The sequence below is a fragment of the Triticum dicoccoides genome, chromosome 7A (genome assembly GCF_002162155.2).
Source record: "Triticum dicoccoides isolate Atlit2015 ecotype Zavitan chromosome 7A, WEW_v2.0, whole genome shotgun sequence".
In the NCBI taxonomy this organism is placed as follows: domain Eukaryota; kingdom Viridiplantae; phylum Streptophyta; class Magnoliopsida; order Poales; family Poaceae; genus Triticum; species Triticum dicoccoides.
The window spans coordinates 427,391,450-427,404,593 of NC_041392.1; positions in this window are offsets into that span (position 1 = coordinate 427,391,450).

Here is a 13,144-nt window from a genome sequence, read left to right on the forward strand (position 1 = left end):
GCCATGTATAGAGTAGAAATGGAGAAGAGTTAGAAATGAGTAGAGAAGAGTATCCTATGGCTTTTCCTAGTGGTCGTGTCCTATAGTCAGCGTGTGCTCTGATACCATCTTGTAGCGACCCGATCCCAATGGACCGAAGTCTCTGTGCTTAAGTGTCATCCATGGATCGGTATTGCTGACACACATAGTACCCAAGGAATTATAGCAGAGTTCAATCACAACTTAATTACATCGAGTGTCTCATAAGGAGAACTTATTATAATAATATGGCTGAAGGCCATCTAAATAAGATAACTACGGAAGCTTCGAAGATAAATGAGTCCATCCAACTCCACGGCAAAACTGAGTGCACGACAATGACCTATCACACCTTACTCTTCATTTAAAAATTCTGCAACATGATACGTTGCAGCCGTGTACGTCAGCACATGGAATATGCTGGCAAGATAACACTATAGAGGATAATGATGCAATAAAGACTAACACTACATGCATATTTGGCTGGTGGAGGCTCTAGGTTTAACATTTGCATAAAGCTAATTTTTTCCTACAACAAAAGGAGTAGATTTTATTTAACTACAAAGTTTATGTCATTATTGAGAAGGGTCCTCCAACTCAATCAAAAAATAATTGATAACCCAACAAACTTCATTAAGTAAAGTGATGAGATCAATCAATAATTCAAATACCATATACTCAAGATGTCCATAACCGAGGAAACGGCTAACCATGGTTATTTTATACACTCTGCAGAGGTTTGCACACTTTTCCTCACAAGACTCGATCTCCTCCGTTGTATTTCTCGCACTACATGATGTTTGAGAAACGGATGACCGAGACACGGTCTTTCTGAAGCATTAACTCTTTACTCTAGGTAGACAGTACCACCTACTTTCCCCTACATCTGCTAGCCTACCACTATAAGAGGTCACACAAGTTACTCAACTTTGCCAGAGATCATAATGGTTTGTGGCTGCACACAGAAGTTTCTAGCATGAATAATCTTATGATCCCTTTGAGCATGGGTGGCAAGCCATATGATGATCACACGGGTACTCCAGGATATCCTAGGGCAACACTGGATTGCTCCAGGTGCCCGCAACCAATCCACCCAGATGTGTATTAAAGTAGCCACCTTAAGTTTTCCTACCAATCCATGGCTACGAGCATGGCTAAGCAATATGAGCATACCGTATATTACCTGGGGTTGATAAAAGACAATAGGTTCCTACCTCATCAACTACTTAACCACACCCACATGTTACCAATCCAACTCATGCAATGTTTGAGGGTTGAGAGTAATGCATAAAAACAGGGTAATAAAGAGATATGATCAAAGTGTAACTTGCCTTGTTGATGATCAAAAAACCCTAGAGATTCGTAGTAGCAAGCTTCGCACTCTGGGTACTCTATCGTAAACAAACAATAGCACACATAAGGACTCCAACATAAGATGCAAAGGTAAAACCCAAAGAAAAGATGTAAACAGAAAGTACAAGTGAAGAGCTTCGATTTGCAAAAAGAATCAATCGAATCGGAGCTACGAAACTCAAACTATGATCAAACAAAGTTCAAATTAAAATCTGCCTGAAACCAAATTTTAACTTTTCAAAAACATGTTCAACTTGTTTATCTGGACAGAGGTGGTCAAGACGAAGAATTTGGCATTGGTTTCGTTGGATTTGGGTAAACAAGCAAAAAGTTGTGAGGGTTTAAAGATCAGGGACTAATCTATAAGAAAACTAATCGCAGATAGGTCCCTGGCCGAAAATAAAACTAAAAAGAAAAAGCTAGCGAACGAACGTTCGCTAACAGAAACTAACGAACGAAACCATGCACTAACAGATCTAAATGAACGAATGTTCGCTAATTAAACTAACCTAATAAAATAAACCGATCTAAAAAGAAAACCGAAACTAAAAAACGGGGCGGGTTTCGGCGGTTATACCGGTTTGCGAGAAAAACTGGCGGCGGATCAGATCAGATCGGCGGCGGCGGCTCCGGCGAGGCTCCGGCGGATCGGCGTAGGCTAGCGGCGGTGGCGCGGCTCGATGGGAGGAGAGGGGCCGACCCTCGGCCTTATAAAGGCGGGTTGGGGGTGTGGCGGGTTGGTGGAGGGGCAAAGCCGGTGGCGGCTCGGTTCAGGACTCCCGACGAGTCCGAATCCCAAACCGTCGGGGAAGGCGGCAGCTGCTCAGGCCGGCTGGGCCTTCGGCCCAGTTTGTTGTGGTTCTAAGCCTGACAGTAGAGTGAGGGGTAGGTATGGAGAGGCAAGGTCCTAGCTATGGAGAGGTTGTAAACACAAGGGATGTACGAGTTCAGGCCCTTCTCGGAAGAAGTAATAGCCCTACATCTCGGAGCCCGGAGGCGGTCGAGTGGATTATGAGTATATAAGTTACAAGGTGCCGAACCCCTCTACCTGTGGAGGGGGTGGCTTATATAGAGTGCGCCAGGACCCCAGCCAGCCCACGTAGGAGAGGGTTTAAGGTGAGTTAAGTCTGGGGCGTTACTGGTAACTCCCCACATAAAGTGTCTTTACTATCATAAAGTCTACTTAATTACAGGCCGTTGCAGTGCAGAGTGCCTCTTGACCTTCTGGTGGTCGAGTGAGTCTTCGTGGTCGAGTCCTTCAAGTCAGTCGAGTGAGTCCCTCGTTGGTCGACTGGAAGGTGACCTCTTCTAAGGGTGTCCTTGGGCAAGGTACTTAGATCAGGTCCGTGACCTTACCCTAGGTACATGTCCCCATCATTAGCCCCCGAATGGATTGAGGCTTCGAGTGAGGAAGGAGTTGATGTTGTTTCCGATTAACCTTTGTACACTGGTCGTGCGTTGTTCTGGACTAAAGAATCTCTTCGTTGATAGTGACCAACTTGTCTTCAGTCGACTCGATCCATTCTCTTCTTTCGTCGAGTGATCTTTCGGGCTTCGATGATCTCCGAGCGACGGATCGCAGGAAACCTCGCATCTGACAGACCGATCTGCCGTTCGCGGATTCCGCGGGATGCGAAATTTGGGGAAGCGCGCTAAGCGGAGCGGACCGCGGCGTTCGGATGGGACGGGACATAGACGCCTCGATCTCCGCGCCGTTTTCTTCGCCACGTATCCCGCCTGCATAACTGTTCCTGGATATGATTAGATCGACCGGGCCCACCTGTCATCCACTCGGAAGGGACCTTATAAATGCGCCCGGTGAGGGTTTTTTGTACTGTGCCTCAGCATTCTCTCTCTCTCTGCTCCCTTCGTCCCCGTCCAGCGCGCTCGCTCTCGCCCCCGCACAACTTCCCCTCGCGCGTCTCGCCGGCAACCATGGCCAAGGAGAAGACGGCGGCGCTGGAACGCGCGAAGAAGGCGTCGGCGTCGGAGAAGGCGAAGGGGAGATCCACCAGCCGCGGCGGGTCTTTGTCCAGATCCCGCCTGCCGAAGGGCTGGGTCCAAGGAGATTGGATCCAGTCGACCATCACAGAGAAAGATCTCCTCGACATGGCCAACGAGGGCTTGATCCCCCATGGAGCTGCGAGGCTTCCGGGGAAGGAGTGGCAGCCCCAGCCAGAAGAGGGTGAGTGCGTGCTCTTGGCCACCCATGTTGATCGTGGATTTTCTTTGCCGCCGAGTATTTTCTTCCGTGGTTTCTTGAACTTCTTTGGAGCGCAGCTCCACCACTTTACCCCAAATTCTATCGCCTATCTTGCCGCGTTCGTGTCCATGTGTGAGGGTTTTCTGGGCTGTCGACCGCACTGGGGCTTGTTCAAGCATATATTCACGTGTCGCTCTTAGACCGTGAAGAAGGCGAGCCCAGGCGACGAAAGAACCCGAGTCGTCCAAATGTGTGGGGGCCTAGGGATCCAGGTGAGGAATAAGAGCACCTTCCCACCCATGACTTTTCCCGAGTCAGTCAGAGGCTGGCAGTCGACCTGGTTCTACTGCCAGGACCAGTCGACGCCAGGGCAGTCGAGTGGACTCCCTCAGTTTACCATGGACCGAGTGAACAAGCCCTCCTCTCTGAAGTTGATTCCGGAGGAGAAAGCTGACGTGAAGATGTTGATGGAGCGCGTGGTACAGTTGGTTCGGGAGGGAGTGACGGGCATGGATCTCCTGGAGGTTTTCCTTAGGCGTCGTATCCAGCCCCTTCAGTTCCGGAGCCACTGCATGTGGTTGTACTGTGGGACTGAAGACGAGACCCGAGTCCATCCAGAAACAGTCGACGATGTCACTCTGGAAAGATGGATGGCCGCCGTTACCGGAAACAAGGATAACCCACGCGGAGCCAGAAGGATTCCTCCACTCGACCACAATAGTGATCCAAACAAGGTATGCCTACTCTGCTCTCCGCTGTGTTCTTGTCATATTCATTTCTGTTTATTCTGCCAATTGGTCGATTGATCCTTGTCTTGATGTCTACCAGGCCCTCACCAAGCTGTACTCGATGCCCAATGGAGCACAAGCCCCGACTGAGGAGGGTGAGGCGAGTGGGGGCGAGAGCCAGGAGGAGGAGGAATGGGACTCGGACGTTGCTGAAGATGATGATGACGATGATGATGATGACGGTGATGAAGATGACGGTGAAGACGAGGAAGAAGAGGAGGAGGAGGTCGTACCACCGCGCTCAGGAAGGCGGTCGAAGCTTGTCCACAACCCTTCGACTGAACGTGGCAAGGGAGTGGCGACCGCTGCTCAGTCGACCAAGCGCCCTCGGACCACCTCTCCGGCGCCGACTGAAAAGGCGCCGAAGCAGCCCAGGGCAGCTCCGTCAAAGCCGACCAAGCTCCTACCGAAGATGAAGGTGTCCATCCCCACCATATCAGGGTAATCATGCTGCTTAAGCCTTCTTATTTTGTGTGAACTTTGTCTCCGGTTGATGCTGAAGTTAGTCGACTGATTCTTTGGAGTTGCAGTGCTGCTACTTCTGAGACCTCAGCCCGGGCTGATGACCAAGAGATGGAGGACGCAGCAACCTCAAAACCAGGTACTATATTCTTAACGCCGTTTTTAGTCGACTGACTCATGATCTCTAATCCTGATTCTTCTCTGTAGCTCCACCCAATGTTGTTATCACTCTCCCTGATGATGATGAGGATGAGGAACCGCTGAAGCGCAGAAAGAGTAGGAAAGCATCCGCCAGCAAGGTGCCCCAAGATGTGACGGCGCCTGAGACTCTGATTGCGGAGGAAGAGAACACCACTCGACACACCGTGTCGTTCGCAGATCCACTAACGAGTGCCCCGCAGCCCTCCCTCTTCACAACGCACCACGTCCCAGAGGACCAAGCTAGCGCGGCGAAGGAGGCGATACGCCAAGCAGGAATCATGATGGAGCAGTTGAAGACCATCCGGGATGCGAGCCAGGCAGCTTACGACGCCAGTTCCGCCCTCCAACGCAATGTTCAGGTCAGTCGACCACCATTTGTTCTGTTAGGATACGCTACCAAAAACTTTTCCTTTCCAGAATTTATAGTAGTCACCCACTGGGTGTGTCGATTTAAACTCCGTGTTAGCGGGGGCACGCTGAGTGCACCCGCTGGGTGTAGTCCCCAAGGCTAAGGTCCACTGCTGGCAGTCGGCCTTAGACTTTATAATTCCAGTCTTTCTGTCATTCGACCAAGTCGACTGGATTTCGCAATCCGGTCGACTGGTCGACTCTGTCTTCAATAGGATTAGTGGGGGCACGCTGAGTGCACCCACTGGGTGTAGTCCCCGAGGCTAAGGTCGACTGCTGACAGTCGGCCTTAGGCTTTATAATTTCAATCTTTCCGTCATTCGACTATGTTGACTGGATTTCGCAAACCGGTGGGGGCACGCTGAGTGCACCCACTGGGTATAGTCCCCGAGACTGTGGTCGACTGCGTGCAGTCGATTACAGTCTTAAAGAATACATCTCTCTTTTTTTTTGAGGTCGACTGGTCGACTCTATCTTCAATAGGATTAGTGGGGGCACGCTGAGTGCACCCACTGGTTGTAGTCCCCGAGACTATGGTCGAATGCTTGTATTCGGCTGTAGTCTTAGAAACGTGTGATTTTTCCTTTTTCACTCGGAAGTGAATTATATTTGACATTTAGTCGATTGGTTCTTCGCAGAACTCCTGTGATCTTGTGGCTCGCTACTCTGAGCTGGAAAACAAGCACACTCAACTCGAGCTGAACTTGAAGCTGGTTCAGGAGTAGCTGACGAAGGCAAAGGAGGAGACCGAAGGTATGTTTGGTGAGACCTTGACGACTGCTTTTCCCCTTGTTTGTTTCAAAATCTGATCTTGCTGTAACTTGTAGGTAAGGTAAGGGACGCCCAACAGAAGAAAGACCTTGAACTAGCTGAGAAGATCAAGCTTGCTGACGAGAAGTTAGCTTCAGTCACCAAGCTTGAACAAGACAATACCAATCTGAAAGCTGCTCTTGGGATCGCCAACAAGGAGGTCAGTCGACTGAAAACTGATAAAGCTGCCCTGACCGACCAAGTCAGTAAGTTGACTGGGAAGAAAAATGATCTGGAGGCCTTCCTGAGTGGTCTTGCCAAGAAGCTGTTTCTTATGCTTGAAGGTAAACCTCTATGCTCGGTAATCATTTCCAATCATGGTTTTTCCATTCGACCATTCCTTTGACTCAGTGATCGTCTTTGCAGAATTTTGCCAAAACTTTGAAGAAGAAACTAGCCGGCTGGAGCCAAACCTCGACCCCGTCAATTCTCCGGTGAACGACGAAGTTGCCATGGATGTTTTCCGACTGGAGTCCCGTGTTGCAGCTGTCGTGGACTATATCGCAAGGCTGAAGGTCGCCACATCTCGCATCGACTCGACGCTCTCGCCCGGGGAGACACTTCAGAATGACCTTGAGTCGCTGATGGCTCGCTTGAACACGATCCCTGGTCGAGTGCAGGAATGGAAGAAGTCCTCGGCTCGGTGCGGTGCAGATGTTGCTTTGTGTCTGGCCCGAGTCCACTGCAAAGATGCGCGAGAAGAGAAGCTGGCGGCCCTCCGGGTGGCCGACACCAAGAAACACGACTTCAGGTCCTTTATGGAAACTTTCCTTGCGGCTGCCACTCGGATCGCAGACGGAATTGATCTTGATGAGTTTGTTGCACCTTCCAGCCCTCCATAGGAGGAGTAAAAAACTTCTTCTAGCTTGACGCTTTAAATTTGCCTCGGTATGCCGAGTGGAATTGTAACCGATAAACCTTAACGGGCTTAACGCCTGAGCACTTTCGGCTCCTTTAGATATCGATTCGAACTTGAATTTGGTGCTTGAATATGATTGCTTTTGGCTCGAAATGTCTTTTGCAGGTTCAAAGCAGGGCGCCTTTATTGCACTCGACTTATTCCTTAGTCCACTTAGGCGAGCACTGGGCTACGGCTAAGCCTCCGAGTGGAAGTCCGGCTTACCACTCGGTAGGATTTTTATAACTTAGGCGAGTGCTTGGACTGCAGCTAAGCCTCCGAGTGAGAGGTTTGCTCTTCACTCGGTAGGATTTTGATAACTTAGGCGAGTACTTGGACTGCAGCTAAGCCTCCGAGTGGAAGTCCGGCTTACCACTCGGTAGGATTTTTATATCTTAGGCGAGCACTGGGCTGCAGCTAAGCCTCCGAGTGAGAGGTTTGCTCTGCACTCGGTAGGATTTCGATAACTTAGGCGAGCACAGGGCTGCAGCTAAGCCCCCGAGTGAGAGGTTTGCTCTTCACTCGGTAGGATTTTTATAACTTAGGCGAGCACAGGGCTGCAGCTAAGCCCCCGAGTGAGAGGTTTGCTCTTCACTCGGTAGGATTTTTATAACTTAGGCGAGCACAGGGCTGCAGCTAAGCCCCTGAGTGAGAGGTTTGCTCTTCACTCGGTAGGATTTTTATAACTTAGGCGAAACGGATTCGCAGCTAAGCCTCCGAGTGGGAGTCTGGCTCACCACTCGGTAGGATTTTTATAACTTAGGCGAGTGCTTGGACTACAGCTAAGCCCCCCAGTGAGAGGCTTGCTCTTCACTCGGTAGGATTTTTTACAACTTAGGCGAGCACAGGGCTGCAGCTAAGCCCTCGAGTGGAAGTCTGGCTTACCACTCGGTAGGATTTCGATAACTTAGGCGAAACGGATTTGCAGCTAAGCCTCCGAGTGGGAGTCTGGCTCACCACTCGGTAGGATTTTTACAAACTTAGGCAAAACGGATTCGCGGCTAAGCCTCCGAGTGGGAGTCTGGCTCACCACTCGGTAGGATTTTTATAACTTAGGCGAGTGCTTGGACTGCAACTAAGCCCCCGAGTGAGAGGCTTGCTCTTCACTCGGTAGGATTTCGATAACTTAGGCGAAACGGATTCGCAGCTAAGCCTCCGAGTGGGAGTCTGGCTCACCACTCGGTAGGATTTTTACAAACTTAGGCGAAACGGATTCGCGGCTAAGTCACCCACTGAGGGGGAATTTTATTGGACAAAAATAAAAAGTGACAAAAATTATGGAGGAACTATGACACTATTATTTTGAGGTCCATGAACTACAGAAGTACTTTATTGCAACTCATCCGAGTGATAAACCTTAAGTGTAAAATGGGCGGAGTAGTTCCGCGTTCCAAGCTCGGGGCTCGTCGATATTATGCTCGACGTTGTAAAGACGGTACGCCCCGTTGTGGAGAACCTTGGTGACGATGAAGGGACCTTCCCAAGAAGGAGCAAGCTTGTGTGGTTTGTGCTGATCCACTCGGAGAACCAAATCTCCTTCCTGGAAGGCTCGACCTCTCACATTTCTGGCGCGGAAACGACGCAAATCTTGTTGGTAGATGGTCGACCAGATCAGAGCCATCTCCCTTTCTTCCTCTAAAAGGTCGACTGCGTCCTGCCGCGCTTGTTCAGCCTCTGCTTCGTTGTAGATTTCAACTCGAGGAGCATTGTGGAGAAGATCACTCGGCAAGACTGCTTCAGCTCCGTAGACCAAGAAGAATGGAGTTCTTCCGGTCGACCGATTAGGTGTGGTCCGCAGTCCCCAAAGCACTGAGGGAAGTTCGTCGACCCAAGCTCCAGCTGCATGCTTGAGATCACGCATCAGTCGGGGTTTTAATCCCTTGAGAATCAGGCCATTGGCTCGCTCTGCTTGTCCATTCGACTGCGGATGGGCGACTGAAGCGTAGTCGACCCGTGTGCCTTGAGAGTTACATAAATCTCTGAATTCCTCCGAGTCGAAGTTCGACCCGTTATCTGTAATGATGCTGTGCGGGACTCCATATCTGAATATTAGTTCCCTGATGAAGCTAACAGCAGTACCAGCGTCAAGGTTCTTGATTGGTTTAGCCTCAATCCACTTGGTGAACTTGTCGACTGCCACCAGTACATGCGTGAAGCCACTTCGCCCTGTTCTCAAAGGACCGACCATGTCCAACCCCCATACTGCGAAAGGCCAGACGAGTGGGATGGTCTTCAGAGCCGATGCAGGCTTGTGCGACATATTCGAGTAGAACTGACATCCCTCGCACTTATCCACTATCTCCTTTGCCATCTCATTCGCCTTTGGCCAGTAAAATCCGGCTCGGTATGCTTTGGCCATGATGGTCCGAGAGGACGCATGATGACCACAGGTCCCCGAGTGGATATCATTGAGGACGAGTCGGCCTTCTTCTGGTGTTATGCACTTCTGACCAACTCCAGTCGCGCTTTCTCTGTATAATTGTCCTTTGATTACGGTAAAGGCCTTAGATCGACGGACAATCTGTCGAGCCTCTTCCTCATCCTCCGGAAGCTCTTTTCTCAGGATATACGCGATATATGGAACTGTCCAGTCGGGAATGACCACCAAGACCTCCATGATCAAGTCGACCACCGCTGGGACTTCAACCTCAGTCGGATCTGTGGCACTCTTGGGCTGAGGAGCTTCTTCGGTGAAAGGATCTTCTTTGACTGACGGAGTGTGTATATGCTCCAAGAACACACCACTCGGAATGGCTTCCCTCTTGGAACCTATCTTTGCTAGATCATCAGCTGCTTGATTTTTCAGTCGGGGTATATGATGGAGCTCCAACCCCTCGAACTTCTTTTCCAGCTTCCTCACTGCACTGCAGTATCCAGTCATGGCTAGGCTTCTCACGTCCCACTCCTTCATCACTTGATTGACCACTAAATCCAAGTCGCCATAGACCATCAGGCGACGGACGCCGAGTGAAATGGCCATGCGCAACCCATATAAGAGGGCCTCATATTCTGCCTCATTGTTGGAGGAATCAAAGTGAATCTGGAGCACATATCTGAGCTTATCTCCTCTGGGGGAAACCAGGACAACCCCAGCACCGGAACCATTCAACATCTTAGAGCCATCAAAGAACATGGTCCAATGCTCCGAGTGAACTTCAGTCGGCTGCTGCTGTTCAATCCACTCGGCGAGGAAATCTGCTATTGCCTGGGACTTAATGGCTTTCTTTGCCTCAAACTTGATATCAAGGGGAAGAAGTTCAATCGCCCATTTGGCCACTCGACCAGTTGCATGTCTGTTGTGCAAAATCTCTGATAGTGGAGCGTCGCTGACGACTGTGATGGAATGATCAGAGAAGTAATGAGCAACCTTCTTTGTGGTCATGTATATTCCATACACAAGCTTCTGATAATGAGGATATCTCTGCTTGGATGGAGTCAAGACTTCAGACAAATAATACACTGGGCGCTGAACTTTGAGAGCTTTTCCTTCTTCTTCCCGCTCGACCGTAAGCACAGTACTGACGACTTGTCCTGTGGATGCGATATAGAGCAACAGAGGCTCTTTGCTGATTGGAGCAGCAAGCACCGGCTGGGTGGAGAGCAGAGCTTTTAGCTCGGCAAACGCTGCATCAGCTTCTGGAGTCCACTCGAACTTGTCTGCCTTCTTCATCAGTCGGTAAAGAGGCAATGCCTTTTCACCGAGTCGTGAGATGAATCAACTTAATGCGGCCAAGCATCCAGTAAGCTTCTGGACATCGTGCACTCGCACAGGGCGTTTCATTCGGAGAATAGTGCCGATCTTCTCTGGATTAGCGTCGATTCCCCGTTCGGAAACGAGAAAACCGAGTAACTTGCCACCAGGAACTCCAAATGTGCTCTTTGATGGATTGAGCTTGATATCATACCTTCTGAGGTTGGCAAATGTTTCGGCGAGATCAGCGAGCAGGTCGGAACCTTTTCGTGACTTGACAACGATATCATCCATATATGCTTCCACATTCCGACTGATTTGAGTGAGTAGAAACTTCTGAATCATTCGCATAAATGTGGCTCCGGCATTCTTGAGGCCGAATGGCATGGTGATATAGCAGAAGCACCCGAATGGAGTGATGAAAGCTGTTTTTACCTCGTCGGGTCCGTACAGACGGATCTGGTGGTACCCGGAGTAGGCGTCTAGAAAAGACAGTCTCTCGCATCCCGCGGTCGAGTCAACAATTTGATCTATGCGAGGGAGAGGAAAATGATCTTTCGGGCAGGCCCGGTTGATGTGCTTGAAATCAATGCACATTCGGAGTGATTTGTCCTTCTTAGGAACCATGACGACATTTGCGAGCCACTTGGAGTGGTATATCTCTCGGATAAATCCTGCCGCCAACAGTCGAGCCACTTCCTCACCAATGGCTTTTCTCTTCTGGACGGCGGACCGCCGAAGATGCTCTTTGACTGGTTTTGCAGATGAGTCGACTCTTAGGCAATGCTCAGCCAGTCCCCTGGGAACACCTGGCATGTCAGCGGGCTTCCATGCAAAAATGTCCCAGTTCTCACGGAGGAACTGGATGAGCGCTTCTTCCTATTTCGGGTCGAGTGTTGTGGAGATGCGGGTCGGAGCTGCATCGGGGTCGGTTGGATGAATGTGAACAGGCTTCGTCTCACCGGACGACTGAAATGCAGACTCTGTGGCGTGTTTCTTGGATCGTAGCAAGTCACTCGAATCTGCGTTTTGCTTGTATTCTTCGAACTCGACTGCTGTCACCTGGGAATCAGCAATCTTTGAACCTTTCTGGAAGCACTCTTCTGCCTTTTTCCGATCACCGGTGACAGTGATCACACCTTTGGGGCCGGGCATCTTCAATTTGAGGTACACGTAACATGGTCGAGCCATGAACCGTGCGTAAGCTGGTCTCCCCAAAATGGCATGATATGCACTCTGAAAATCCACGACCTCAAACGTCAACTTTTCTTTGCGAAAATGTTTCGAATCACCAAACACCACGTCCAGAGCTATTTGGCCGAGTGACTCGGCTTTCTTCCCTAGTATAACTCCATGAAAGCTCATGTTACTAGTGCTCAGTCGGGACATCGGAATGCCCATTCCTTTCAGTGTGTCTGCATACAACAAATTCAGCCCGCTTCCACCGTCCATCAGCACTTTTGTCAGTCAAGTGCCTTCGACCACTGGATCGACCACCAAAGCTTGCCTCCCAGGGGTGGCAATATGAGTCGGGTGATCAGATTGGTCGAATGTGATGGGTATTTGGGACCATTTCAGATAATTTGCTTTTGCTGGGGCAACCATGTTCACCTCTCGATTAATGACTTTCAATCGACTCTTGCTTTCCACATCTGCAAAGATCATCAGAGTGGATTTGATGTGCGGATATCCTTCCTCACTGTCCTCCTTGTCTTCGGCCTTGTCCGACTCCTTCTCCTTGTCCTTAGACTGTTTTCCCTGAAACTGCTGGATCAGGAGTCGACATTGGCGAGTGGTATGCTTCGGGTAGATGATATTCCCCTCTTCGTCTTTTTTCGTGTGGATATGACACGGCATATCCATCACATCGTTCCCTTCTTTATCCTTCACCTTCTTAGGGTTCCAGGATCCTTTTGATTTCCCTTTAAACTTTCCCTGAGTCATGGCCAGAGCCTCTCCAGGAGCTGCCGGTTCAGCCTTCCGCTTCTGTTTCCGACTGGTGTTTCCTTTTTCCGACTAACTCGGCTTGTGCTTGCCGCTTTGGAGTCGGTCTTCTTCTTCGCCGTTGGCGTACTTGGTAGCAATCTCCATCATCCGACTCAAGGTCATGTCACCGGTTCGACCAAATTTCAAACTTAATTCTCTGTTCTTGACGCCATCCTTGAAGGCGCAGACTGCCTGGTGATCAGACACATTCTCCACAGTATGGTGCAAAGTGATCCATCTCTGAATATACTCTCTGAGAGTCTCATTGGTCTTCTGCACGCAGACTTGCAACTCTGTCAGTCCAGCTGGTCGCTTGCAAGTTCCTT